This window comes from Cupressus sempervirens, chromosome 9 (assembly GCF_028749045.1).
Source record: "Cupressus sempervirens isolate cs-2001-9-10 chromosome 9, ASM2874904v1, whole genome shotgun sequence".
Classification (NCBI taxonomy): domain Eukaryota; kingdom Viridiplantae; phylum Streptophyta; class Pinopsida; order Cupressales; family Cupressaceae; genus Cupressus; species Cupressus sempervirens.
In genome coordinates this window covers 186,524,675-186,539,349 of record NC_143126.1, presented here as the reverse complement: position 1 = coordinate 186,539,349, position 14,675 = coordinate 186,524,675, and positions in this window count along the sequence as shown.

Here is a 14,675-nt window from a genome sequence, read left to right as displayed (position 1 = left end):
ACATCTATATAACAATGGATAAAATGGTTCATGAGAAGGAAAACCAAATAGAGACAATCATTGTTGAGGATGAAACCCCTGACAGTACTTTGCCCAATATGACTCTAGTGTCAACTGAGCTAGAGAAGATAGTGTCTACTAAGAAAGAGAAAGGGGAGAAAGATCCTAAATCCATAAAAGACACTTTGAGTGATACATCAAATCCAATTGTTGTTCAAATGATGAAATATTTGAAGATTGGAGCGAAAGGAACAAATCAATAAGTAACTACATCAATAGCTAAAAAAACTATTGTTATTTTTGAATTTAATACACAATTTCAACAAATGTAATAGAAGACACTAGTCATAGATGCTGAGGAACAAAATAGATTGATAGTTGAAGAGAAGAGAGGTGAAGAGCCTACTAAGGTATATTAGACCATAGAGGGTTAGATTGATGGGATGAATGCACATGTAGATAGTTCTACTATTGGTGAGATACAAGCACCAATATTAGGACCTCTTATAGAGAGAATTAAAGAGACAAAGGTACGATGATGCAATGATCACCGAACAAGGTCAGCAAAAAAATGCAATAGAGGAAACATAGATAGGACTGAGTGTAGGACCTCCTACACAATTTGAAGCTTAGATAAGTGGCACATTTGAACAATAGGTGATTTTAACTTAGAAAGAGTCAACTTTAGTAGGCATTTATGCTAGTAGATCATAAGAGAAAAAAAGAATGAGTGTAGATATATCATCACACTCACTACAACTACTATTGCCAAGAAAAAAATACACCAAAAAAGAAATTGATGAAGAAGGCAAGGTCACTTGGCAAAGAAATGACACTTGAAAAAGTCATAGTGATTCTCAAGTTTGATATTGGTCACTTGACATATGAGCATATGAAAATTTTGTAAGATTTATTAGCAAGAAAGACCATGTAGGAAGAAGTGAGAAGGGAACATCAACAAAGACATGTACTTCAAGAAAAAAAATATTTTTGTTGATGCATGTGATATCAAAGATATTGATGAGAAAGTTCCCATTATGGACTAATTAGTGCACATTGTAGAGAAGATAAACAATGATGATATTGAGGAAAATGAGAAGTTATTGCACTGATCTAAGAAGAAATTCAAGAAGAAAGTTTTGGAGAAAGTGTCAATAGAGATTTCTATAAGGAAAATTGAACTATCAAACCTTGTAAATAATGTGGAAGGTGTGGTACAAAATATTCAAAATTTGTATATACCTTTATGTGATGTAACAAGGTTTACACAAGATATTCAAGATTAGATTGAGAAGTTATTGTTAGATATGAAGTTTGCAGGACATTTTTTGAGCATGGATACAAGTTCAAGCTCTATTTATTATAACATATAAATTTTTTATCAAAAAAGATTGGCTGAATTATAAGCCACTGATGGAAGAATGAGAGATAAACTAATTTCCATGTAGTCAACATTGATACCTCATTTGGAGGTGATACAGAGAGAGTTATTACTTGTAAAGGAGATAGCAAAAAGAGATTCACATCTCTCTACTACAAAAAGTTTAGTTGACCTAGCTGCTCAACTAGAGATAATGATTATAGTTTTGGAATCTATTAGATCAAGTTTGGATAGTGCACTTAAAATGGTTATAAAAATTCAAAAACCATTTTTGGAGAAGTATTCTTTGACCCCTTCACCCCAATAGCCATGAGTGAAAAAAACAATGGGGAATATATATATATATATATATATATATATATATATATATGTATGTATGTATGTATGTATGTATGTATGTATGTATGTATGTATGTATGTATGAAGTCATGTATAAATATTGTACATAGTGAAGTCTTTTGAAGATTGAACCAAAGTCTAAGGGGGAGTACTATATTTTTAGTTTTGGATGTAATGTTGAATCATGGAAAAGTGTTTTTTCCACTAATGTCAAAGGGGGAGATTGTTGATCCTTACAGTTTGTTATCTATTAGTGTTAAACACTTAGTCATTTAGTTGGAAAAGTTGGTCAGTCATCACTGCAATTGAGTCATCCTACTAAGCTTGAGTAATCTATATATACTTGTTCTTACTTCAGTATGGGTTAAGCAATCATTATTACCAAAAAATTCTATGGCTGCTGAGTACCCCTATATACAGTGAGTGACATAGAAGTCTATTTATTTCAAGTGAGATAGAGGAAAGTATGTGCCAAACTATACAAATTTAGTTCATGTCATGTTATACAATAAGTGATGAGCATACAAAAGTTGAAGGACAACATGAAGATTAGTCATGACCGAGTGCCAGAGTGTTCATGTGTCAAGAAAGACATTGTATCTACATATTTGTTTGGAATTTCACAAACACTGAGGTAAACCATTTTTGGTTGACCCAATGCATGTTTTAATGATCGAGGAGTAATTCAAAGAAATGATTACACATTTTATTTTGGATCATTAATCCATATTCAAGCTATTTAGCCAATTAGAAAAATGGAAGGTTTAAGTGAAGAAGGTAGAAATTTGGATTGTTGATTTGGATCTAGAACCTTCTCTAGTTGGTTATAAAAGAAGGAACAATATAGAGATTAGATATGTCTAAAATAGAATTAGATATAGAGATTGAGAATAATAGTAAACTGTAGATAACAATTATATTAGCTCAAAGAGAGGATTAGAGTTTGGAAAGAGGATATGCTTAATCAAGAGTTAGAGTGATAATCGAAGGATCAAGTATTGATACACTCTAGAAAAAGTGAATCAGGATAAATCTCTTAACAAAGTGGTCTTAACAAGCCTATGTAAATCTCCTAATAGAGTGCCTACTTTTTTGTAAGTTTTAAATCCTTTAATCAAGGTAGATTGAATAAGTCTTGCATCTCTTTGTTGGTGTAAATAAGTATTCACTATTTATACTTACTTAAGTTTACTTAGGTTAATGCATTATTTTATTATTCTGCATCATTTTATTATTTTTATTTGTGAGACACTTAGGAGTTTGCACACCTTTTTGAGTTGTCATGTTGACAACACAAGAGTACGCAACTCTATTTTAGCACATGGTGTCTACAACACTGATTTGCATGTCACACCTTTCTAGGCTTATCCTCTCATCATCACACTTACTTCTGTGCTTAATGGAGGATAACCCATATCTGGTGGACATGTGATTGATTGTTGACATATCATGTAGCTGATTACAAGATATTCTAATGTATCTCAGAGGCCTTTATATAAAAGCACTCCTAGTGTACTCTTAACATGACATATTGAATATATCGTCATTTTGATCATACTCTCTCTCTTGGTCTATAGTTGTTCTTGTGTTTGAATTCTTAGTTCCTAGGTGAATTTTCCTGTTATGAAAATTCTTACATGGTATCAGATCTTGGAGATTTTCTCATCACATAGCCATTCGAGACATGTTACTTTAGCACCTCAGCCTGAATATGAAGTATTACAAAAATTGGGAGCATCTAGAGCCAGATCTAACCTCACCATTGCATCAAGAATGCTGATTCGGTGAAGATCGACTATAAATTCGGCTACCTTGGACCAAAGTCAACTGTGAGGAAATTTTTTTTTGCAAATCAAAACTTAGAGGCCTCGATTTGTAGTTTGGGTATGGTCATTTACAGATCTTATTAATTCATTTCATTTTCGGATCTATATTTTTTCTCTACTTTTTCAACTACTTTTTTTGAAATTTTATTTTCCCTTTGGGAACCTAGTAGAGAATTTTTTTTTAGTAGACCTGGGTAGTGACACCCCAAATCTACCATTTGGAGAAATTTATTATTTTTGAAAACTTATTTGATTTAAATTGGCAAGTCTGCACACATCGCAGTGGCCATACTAATTACTTGCAGGGGGCATTGCATTATACAATCTGGCAATAGCCCCCCTTATCCGATGAGCAAGACCAAACTCCACCGGTGGCACCAAACTCACCGGTGAGCAGACCACTTCCACCACCGCAACTTTGGTTTGGTAAGTGCAGACTTTCTTTTTTAATCACCCAAAGGTGTATCCCCACAGACGATGTGGGAATTTTATTATAAAGTCTGGCTAGTGTATTGCAAAACTCGGCGAGTTTAACTCCACGACGCTCGTAGACACAAGTATCCATCCATGACGCATATTCAACAATTTTTTGACGAATGTATAAACTACTCCCACCTGCTACTTGCATCAAATTTATTTCTCCCGGTGATTATGCTCAAATTTTTTGGCACCCTGTTGTCATTCTGGCAACCCACAATAGTTAGCAGTCACCGGCCCATGACCACTCTGCATTCTAGCAATTGTTCTAGCTCTGACCACTACTTTTTTTGATTTTTCAGCATGACTTTCAGTATTCTGAGCATGACAAAAAAATCCTTCGGTAGTATTATTTTCCAACACATGGTTTCCAAAAATTGGCACCCTATTTCAAATTAAAGCCCATTATAGCTTTGGCCATGCAACCTTGTCTATCTTCTCACCCATGCAAACATAGGGAGGCCTCAAAAATTGTGACACGTGGTGCCAATTAATTCACCCATGCCAACTCAGTTGCATAGTCAACTCGAAATTGCCATGCGTCATGTGGAATTTGGCTATTATTTTACCACGTGCCAGTGTCGTAAGATTTGTACAATTCGTATGACATGTCAGCGTATGGACTACATAGTCATCTTGCCACATCAGCTTAGGGGCCTATTTTTTTGCTGACATCATCTTTCTCAAGGTTAAAATTGATAGCCATCTGACAGTCAAAACCAAGGCTTTTATAACTGCTATGATAGCTGTTTGACTGTCAAATATAGACTCATAGTTTTTGCTCCAGACCCCTCTCCAGATTGCTTTCAATTTGGTAACCTGACTTTGCGAGCCCATAACTTGGACATCTGGACTCTAATTTAGGTGCAATTATTTTTGAAATTGGGTACAATTTCTTGAATTTTCTAGTGGCGATGTTGTTTTCTGGTTTTGGTGCATAGATTTTGCAGAAATTGCATTTTTTGGTGACTGTACTTGCATAATCCTACATTTTGCAACTTCAAAAGCTTCGTACGAGCACATCTGGTCACCTTTTCAAGTTCTATTTTTTTAAAAGTGCATTTTTTTTGTCTACTTTCTAGATCTGAAGTTAGATTCTAGGGTTGTGTGGACCAAAATCTCACTTTAAAAATTAGGCCTTTTTCGACATTATAAAGCTTTGATTCTTTTTTAGAATTGTTGTATATCTCAACTACAATGCTTAGTGACAAATTTGAGCCTCATAAGGTAGTTGTAAAAGAAAAATTAGAAAGTCCACTTTGTTCATTTTGACAAGTGGCCCATTGTACATGCACTACTTATAAAGTGCCAAAAGCATCTTTTTTGGGGGGGTATTTTGATTGAATGAAAGGGGGGGGGGGGGGGGGCATGTGTACTATGTTTTTGTGTCTCTCTATTGTGCTCTTTTCATTTTTGCATCATGGGTTTTAAATGTCCTCCTCTAACTTCACACAACTATTCTACATGGAAAGATATTGCATGGAGTAGATTAAAGGAAAAAGGATATAGTCTTTATGTTGATGGTAAAATTACTAAACCTATTGATGCTAAAGAACTCATTGATTAGAAAATTCAAGACCAACAGGCTTTAGGAGTTATTAGGAGTTGTGTACATGGGGATCTTCTCTTTCACTCTAAAAATTGTTTAGAATCCAAAGAAGCTTGGGATAAACTTGAATCACTATATGGTAAGGTGGATGAAGAAAAGGGATTTTAGATTGAAGATGATCTACTTCTCTTGGATCCAAAGAATTTTGACACAATTTATGATTACATCATAAAAACCAATGAGTATAGTGCACTTCTTAAAGATTGTGGAAATGCCATGAAGGATGACAGGTTGATTCATCACATCCTGAAGAGGCTACCTTTAGAGTATGCTTCCTTCATTTCAAGTTTTAATACTCAGGTTGACCATGGGATCTACTTACTAGAAGTCTTCATTTGATGCATTTGTAGAGATGTTGATTGTTCAACAATCTCACTTGATGGATTTAGGACTTCTTAAGTCATCAAAGACCAAAGCCTTGGTGGCTAGTGATGAGCACCAATCAAGTCAAGAAGGGAAAAGCAACAAGAAGAAGAAGTAGTGGAGTCAGAAAACACAATTTGAGACACAACAATCCTCCTCACAATAAGGTGGTTCTTCTTCCAACAAGAAAGGAAGTAATGAAAAGAAGGACGAACTCTTTTGTGCATACTACAAAAAGCCAAATCATGATGAGCATCATTGCAAGACAAAAAGAATCAATGCTCATTAGAAAATCTACTTAGGAAGAACAAGATTCAAGTTCTAGGCTTCCAAGGATTCAACTCCAACCTATTCAGAGGTTAAAGGCCAAGCACTTATGGAAAATACAAGTTCTTCTTTGGAATGGATACTTGACTTAGGTGCCTCCTATCATATGGGTTCTTCGTTCTTCAAAGGGAGATTTTTCTTCATTGAAGCAATCAAAGGTACCGCACATGTTCATGGGAGATGATAGCAAAATGGAAGTTAAGGGAAAAGGACATGTGGAAGTGGAAAATGGGGAATTCAAAGATGTTCTCTATGTTCCAAACCTTAGCTCCAATATCCTATCAGTTGGTCATAAAATTGAGTTCCTTCCAGATTTAGTGATGGTGCAAAGTCTAAAAGATGATTCATTGGTTGCCGGGGGAAAAGTCAATGATGAAACGAGGCTTTATTCCTTTTCCCACTTTGTGCCTAAGTCTCCTTCTCAAGCCTTGTTGACCCACTCTACTTCACAACACAACTTATGGCATGAGTAGTTTGGTCACCTTGACTTCTGCTCTCTTCAACAATTTTTCTCTAAATGCATGGTCAAATGTCTACCAAATATCAACTTTTCTAAGGGAGAATGTTCATCTTGTTTAGTGGATATGAATCTTAAGGAGAAGTATGATAAAGGGAAGTCTTCTCAAGTCCCAGTTGTTCTTCAGCTAGTTCACATGGTTTTAGCAGGACCCTTTTTCAGTAACTTCAGTTAGCCAAGGCCACTACATCCTCACATTTGTTAATGACTTTTCAAGATTCACTTGGGTCTTTTTCCTTCATCATAAGAGTGAAGTGGTTCATAAGATTCAAGACTTCAAGACTCATGTTAAACACAAGTCAAGGAAAGCCATCAAGGTACTAAGGTGGACAATGAGAACAAATACATAGACAAAAGACTTAAGGAATTTTGTAGAATAGAGGGGATTGATCTTCAGAACCCACCAACATTCAGTCTGCATAAGACAGATGTTGCAACTATGAGGATTAGGACTCTCAAGACCATGGAAAGTTGCATGATAAAGGCCAAGTCTCTTGATCCTACATTAGAAGTTGAAGCCATTAGTAGTGCTACTCACATACTTAATAGGTCTCCGCATAATGCCTTAGACAGAAAGACTCCTTTTGAGGCATGGTGTGGTAGAAAACTAGTTGTTAGTCACCTCAAAGTCTTTAGTTGTCCAGCATGGGCTAACCTATCTTCTAGGATTTGTAAGGCACCGACACCTAGGCCTTGTACCTTCATCAGTTATGAAGACAATGCAAAGGCTTTCAGACTAATGGATCTCGAGACTTTTGAGATCTTTGTGGAGAATGATGTTCACTTTGAGGAAAGTTCACCCAACTTATCCTGCAATCCTCTCTGTACATCATACATAGTGGAAATTGATAGTGACACCAATGATAATGCTTCAACAGGTTCAAACACATGGGGTTCTATTGATAGTTGTAGTGAGAGGTCACATCATCAGTCTAGTCCACATGCTTACATTGCCACAGTGAAAGGTCCATCAGAGAATGGTACATCTCATCTTCTAGCTCCAACTTTAGTTGACTTGGGAGATAGACTTGAGGATTCACATCTTCTCATTGACGAAGGTGATCCTTCTATAGTTGTTGTGAGGGCTCACTCTGACCCTCATGTCCATTCTCTACATGATCAATCTTTATACGTTGGCACAATTGTGGATCCTTATGAACAACAATTAGCGGAGGTCTCTTTGTCAATAAAGGAGACAGATGGTTTAGTGGAATAGGTTCAATAGACATCCTTTCTAGATATGCATTCATTCTTTTCAATAGAGTTGGAAGGGGTGAGCATCAACATTAGTACAAGGATACTTGAGCAGGTTTAAGGGCCACCATACATCTTCAGGATTGTACCTTTGGGCCATTGTTTCTTCTTAAGGGGAGGAACACCATTCTACATTCTTGGACCAACTTCTTCATCAGAGCGGCTTTCACTTGTTGGCATTCTTCTTTTGGGAGGGGGGAGCCTATTCTGTCTCTCTTCCTTCTCTCATTCTCTTATGTATATACTGGATGCATGTTGTAATGGGGGGGGGTGTTGATTACTCCATCCATCCATTTATTCACTATTTACACTTACTTAAGTTCACTTAGGTTAATGCATTATTTTATTATTTTTATTTGTGAGACACTTAGGAGTTCGTGCACCTTTTTGAGTTGTCATGTTGACAACATAGGTGTATGCAACTCTATTTTAGCACATGGTGTCTACAACATTGATTTGCATGTCACACCTTTGTAGGCTTATCCTCTCATCACCACACTTACTTTCGTGCTTAATGGAGGATAACCATATCTGATGGACATGTGCTTGATTATTGACATATCATGTAGCTGATTACGAGACATTCTAGATGTATCTCAGAGGCCTTTATATACATGCACTCCTACTGTACTCTTAACATGACATATTGAATATATTGTTATTTTGATCATACTCTCTCTCTTGGTCTACAGTTGTGCTTGTGTTTGAATTCTTAGTTCCTAGATGAATTTTTCCCTTAAGAAAATTCTTACTCTTAATAGGGTAGATCCCTCATAGGGTAGATCATAATAAGTGATCAAACTTGTATCCCTAAAAGGAAAACTTTGTGACCATAGTAGTGAAGATTTGTGGGTGTCATTCCCATTCCAGTTTTACCTTCGCCTTAGAGGGTTTCTGGGTTACCAAATCTTTGTGTTATGTGTTGATCCATGTTTATGGATGTGATAATCTATTAGATTAAATACATCATTGGGATATTTGTGTATGCGATCCATATATTTATTGAGATAAGGGTTAGCGAGGAAAGATATTAGTTTGATAATTGTCTCAAAGGTTAAAATTTTTATAGATCTTGATTCACCCCCCCCCTCTTAGTATCTTACTTTCCCAATAGACTTCCAACACACACACACATCTTTGGGAAGTGAAATGTTACACATGTAAGACCCCTATGGAAGTTGTTCTAGTTATTTCAGATTTAGTATTAGAAATTTTTTATTGTACTAGTGGTCACTGCTCTTTCCTAGATTGGATCCTACTTCAATTTTTGGTTAGAGTATTGCATTTAATGTTTATCTCTTATTCAAATAGGTTCATATTATGTGTGACCTATATTTTGGTACTTATTATCATAGGCATGAACCTTATTATATTTTGTTGTTGACATGGTTGACTTGTAATTTTATTTTGGGATTGCCAACCTTGTTTATTTCTAATGACCTATATTTTAATAAGTATAGTGTGCACTTTCAGAAATATTAAATGAAGCATAAGCGAGTGAATGTCTTTGAGTAGAATTATAGAAAGTAGAGTTTAATTTATGTAGTATCTAATCTTTACCATGACATATAAATAAAAGAAAGCATAATGTGTTTCTAAGGTTGAAAAGATGTGTAAGACAACTACATTATCAAGATAAATTCTCTTTAGATTTTATGGAGATTTCTATATAACTCATCCCTAGGATAATTTGTCTTATATGGACATATATCCTTTTCTATATCTTTCTAATTTGGTAGTAATATTTTGTTTGAAAGTCTAGAGAAATGATATTCAATCTATATCTAGTATTGTATTGGAAGTAAGCCTTTGGTTGAAAGTCTAAGGTAATGAGCTCCTGCTATATTTGAAATAAGATCATATATACAATGATTTATCTTTGTGAGAAAGTGTTCACCATGGTTTTTTCCACTTTGGGTTTTCCACATAAAAAAATATTGGTGATGTATTTTCATTTAAGTTCTTTATTTTCTTAATAAGTTGTGTGGTGGTTAATGTTGACACTTTATTACTTAGGTAATATTTTTGGATTATGCCATTTGACCCCTTCTCTTAGTATCATATGTGTTCTCAACTAAACTATCCTGTTAGGATTAAAGAGATAGAAATAACAGTTACATGCAAATATAACCAATATCAAAAAATAATAAATCAGATAGAAGAGAACACAAGACATAAAGATTTAACATGGTTCACCCAATCCCTAGGCTACATCCACCAACATTGAGTCCAATATTCTCATTAGCCAATGATAACAACATGATTACAATCTATAATCCCTTACAACTAAATACTATTGCAAGAAGCTACATTCTCACAAAAAATTATGAAATCCCCAACCCTAAGACATTTTATACAAGGTTTTTATTGCTTACAAAATTGGGCTAGAATAAGTCGTCCAATAAAACAATAGCAGTAGATGCCTTTTACAATAATAAAGTTAGTTTAGTTTTTAGGGGCGCTTGCCCCCAAAACCCCCAAGGGGGCATTTTCCCTCAAACACACCTTGTACTGTGATAAGAGTGCACCTAGGGCTTTGACCCAAGACCCCATAAAGGGCACTACCACTCGACCCCATCTTGGGGGTGTTGCCTCCAAATCCTTGTAGAATAATCTAGGGGGGAAATCATGCCAAATGAAGTAAGGAGAGATTAACCTCTAAGTCTGATTAGGTTCCACATAACAAAATATCCCGTTTCAGATAAAACTCACAATCTTTTCAAAATCTAGAGGTGAGCTTTTCTAGTTTTGGTAACAATTCATGGACATAAAACTTGTTTTAGGAGAGAGAGAAGTCATAGAAGGGATTATGGTAAAGAGAGATAGATGAGATTTCCAAGTGTGTCAAATTGATAAGACAAAAATATGGGAATCAATAGAAAGGTGATTTGAATGGTAACAAATATTGCAAATAATATTTAGTTCTTCAAAAACTAATCAACGATCTTGGAAATTCTATTTTAGATTAAATTTTCAACACAAAATTAATATATTTTGTATTATCTATTAACATAAAACTTCAAATAGGAAGATTTGGATTTTCAATAAAGATAGAGACAATTTTGAAAGATTCCCACTTTATTTTCCAACACCTTTAAATGTCTACTTCCCTCTATTGTAGGGGAAGTTGAATCCACATGGGAATGAAGTTAATGATATTGGAAGCAAGATTAAAATTGGTGTCCAAATTTGCATATGTGCATACTAGAACTATTGAGAAACCACAATTTAATTTGAACTTAATCTCTCATCTCCTTAGTAGAAAAAGTCTGCCTTAAAATTAATCTAGGCTTTGTTCACTAAAGAAAACCTCATTGAATGTAATCTAGTTTTCTTCTACCCACTTGAATAATGAATTTTTATCAAGGGAGAGATTCCAAAAGTTACATACATGAGCTCACAAATGGAGATCATGTATTTGAACTTGAAGAGATTCCCTTGACAAGGTTATTCTAAGTCCAATGTTTGATTCTTGCTTCCTTTGAAGGATTTCCTTCATTGATTCTTCTTCCTCTTATGTTCTTTGAGATTTCAAACCCCATATCTTTCTGATTGAATGATTTTGTTGTTGATTGTATTTAAAAAATTTACCCTTAGATCTTCACCTAACCTCGACCCTTTTAGAGGCATAGACAAATCATTTTGTGATATCACCATGGTATTTAGAAAAGTATCAAGAAAGACTATTTTTTTCTTTTCCCCAATGAATTATTCCATGATTCTATGGATAAGAAGGTTGTTGGAAATATGTTTAGTTAGATGTCTAGAGAGTTGTCATTTACGACAACATGTATTCAACATTTCATGTATGCATTTACATATAGAAAAATGTCTAAATATTAGACAATTTGCAACAATACAGAGGCAAATGTGATGTGTACAAATGACACACTTCGACTTAGCTCATGTGTAGTTGAGGATAGCTTTATTAAAATGTCATGATGATGTAAGTCAGTGTGCAGATGTGCATGGACAATACAATGCAAGTTATAGTTAAAATACCAATTCATGTATTTAATAGGGCAAAATAGAACATATCAAAAATATGAGTTGTACAACTTAAAGAATTATTTAGGTGACAAAATAATTACTAAGTCATGATGAACCAACATTGTAGATATTAATGCATAAGTTATTTTATATTATGTCAAGCGTGTGAAGATATGAAGGCCGACTGAGAAGAGATTTATTACTGTGCAAGGTATAAGTAAATATCTTATCTTGCGCAGATAATGTGTAAGATGTATGACATGCAAACTATTATGAAGATAGCTTGAAAGATATGTGAGCCTTATGTGATGTAAGATCTGATGTATGATTAGAGAAAGTGTGAGTTTCAACAGTGAGAAAGTATTGTATGTATATCTATACTTGTGAAGAACTTTATTGCTTATTACATGTTAGGGTAGTGGGCTCTTCTTGCATACATTGTATTTGATCTACCAACTCCTAACAGGGTTGAGGCTTTTAACAAGGCCTAGTCCCCTAACAAGGACTCGAGACACTATATGTACTTATAGACAACTAACAAGGTCAATATCCTTAATAGGATTCTATTTTTTAGTGGATCATCTAGTGGGTATCATCCCTATCGGGGTTTTCCCTTGGCCAAGGTTTCCCTAGTTAACGAATAATGGTGTTATGAGTTCTCTTTGCATGTGGTTATATTTAATGTTCAACATTGTTGGTTTACTTTCATATGCAAGTTATAAAGTAATTAACAATATTTAGTTGTTATCCAAAATCCTACATCATGTTTCCCTGAGCAAGGCTTTTGCATAACGTTCTCGTGTTTTATATCTGCCATAATTTCTTTGGACAAGGCAGATTAGCTAGAACTCTTAAAGATGTTGGTAGAATGGGGATATATTCAAGAAAGTCTTGCAATACCAAACTTGTCTTCCTACATTCAATGATTGTTATTGAGCTTCATACTACAAAATGTGAATTTTTTTCTCTACTTGCTTACCTATGATCTAGCATGGATAAAGCCATTCAAACCAATCTCTATCCTTTAATAATTACTTTGTTCAACCCCATCAGAAGAGTCTACTCCATTCCACTCCATAATTCTTGTTTCGAATAACTATTTTATAAATTATAATTATTCAAATTTTATATGTGGATCATACATTTTATTTTCTTATTAATTTCTAAATCATTTAAAAAAATCTTCAACCCATTTACACCATGCCACTTTACACTTTATTTCTATTGTAATTTGACCTCTCCATATAGTTAACATAATGCATACAATAATCTCTTTTAGTATATAAAAATTAATTTGAAATAATTTAATATTTCTATATTTAATTTTATATAATTATTTTAAGAAGATTATTATTTATTGTTATTATTATTCAAACATATTGTTAACAAATTTGCACCATGAGACTTTACCCCATATGTAATTACCCCTCTCCCCTATAATTCAAATAATAATTACAATGTTATTTTTAATTAGAGAGTGAAGATACCATAATAATTAAAGAGCAATACAATACAAAAACAGAAAACCCCATGACGGGAAAATGAAGCCTTATATATAGACTTTAAACAAATCAAATATTTATTTTGATAACTGACCCCTCATAAATTGAAGAAAAGATGAAAGAGGCAAACGCCCAATTGGCCAAAGAAATGAGCTTGATAAAGTTGGATTGCACTTATCTCTTTGGCAGTTTCTTAATTATGTCCAAAACATTAAAATAAGGAAACAATTTCACACCTTTTTATAATCCCAACAAGGGGGGAAATACTGCCCAACGTAAGAAAGGGAAACAGCACAAGGTGCTTGCACAGATTTCCTTGTAGTCAAAGCCAGATATGCTATGATTTCTCCAAGACAATCCCCAAAATATAGTTTATTTTGAAATAAATTACTACTTTAATACAACGTCCCTGGACAAATGCTCATAATACACAAATAAACTAAAAAACAGATTCCTGCGCCATCTCACCCAGGCAAACTCTCTAAGTTTTGGGGCCTCTTGATATAAAGTATTGTGATGATCATATAATAATTTGGCCAAATACCCTTAGTTTAGGGGTGTTCTCCTGCTTCCTATTTTGAGTGCAAGGATTTTAATAGAATAGTGGAATAATGTCTACGTAGTTGCATGGGGTTGTATGACTCATATGAGGTGGTGGGTTGGCATCGGGGCTAATAGTCAAATAAGCCGCTATTTTCTCCTCTAAAAGGTGAACACTTGCTTGCATTCAAATGGCAGATATACCACCACCCTCCAAAATGCCACATACTTCCCCTCGGTTCTTGTGTACCTTTGTCTTCTTAAGTCTCTAAAACCGTGCATCCACGGCACAAAGAAGACGGTGCAGAGTCTCCTCGTTTGTTACTGAAAGGGATAGATAGATATATTTCTTGATTCTAGTCCTCAGTAGTCCCTTTGGGTGGGGCTTGTGTGTCCCCATGCATATATATACAGTGAGTATATGCATTAGGCTGGGTGTTGCAGGAGTTGGTTTTGGTGGTTGTTCCAAATAGGAAGTAGCCGAGGAGGATTGGTAGATGTATATACAGTGAGTATATGCATTAGGCTTGGTGTTGTAGCAGTTGGTTTT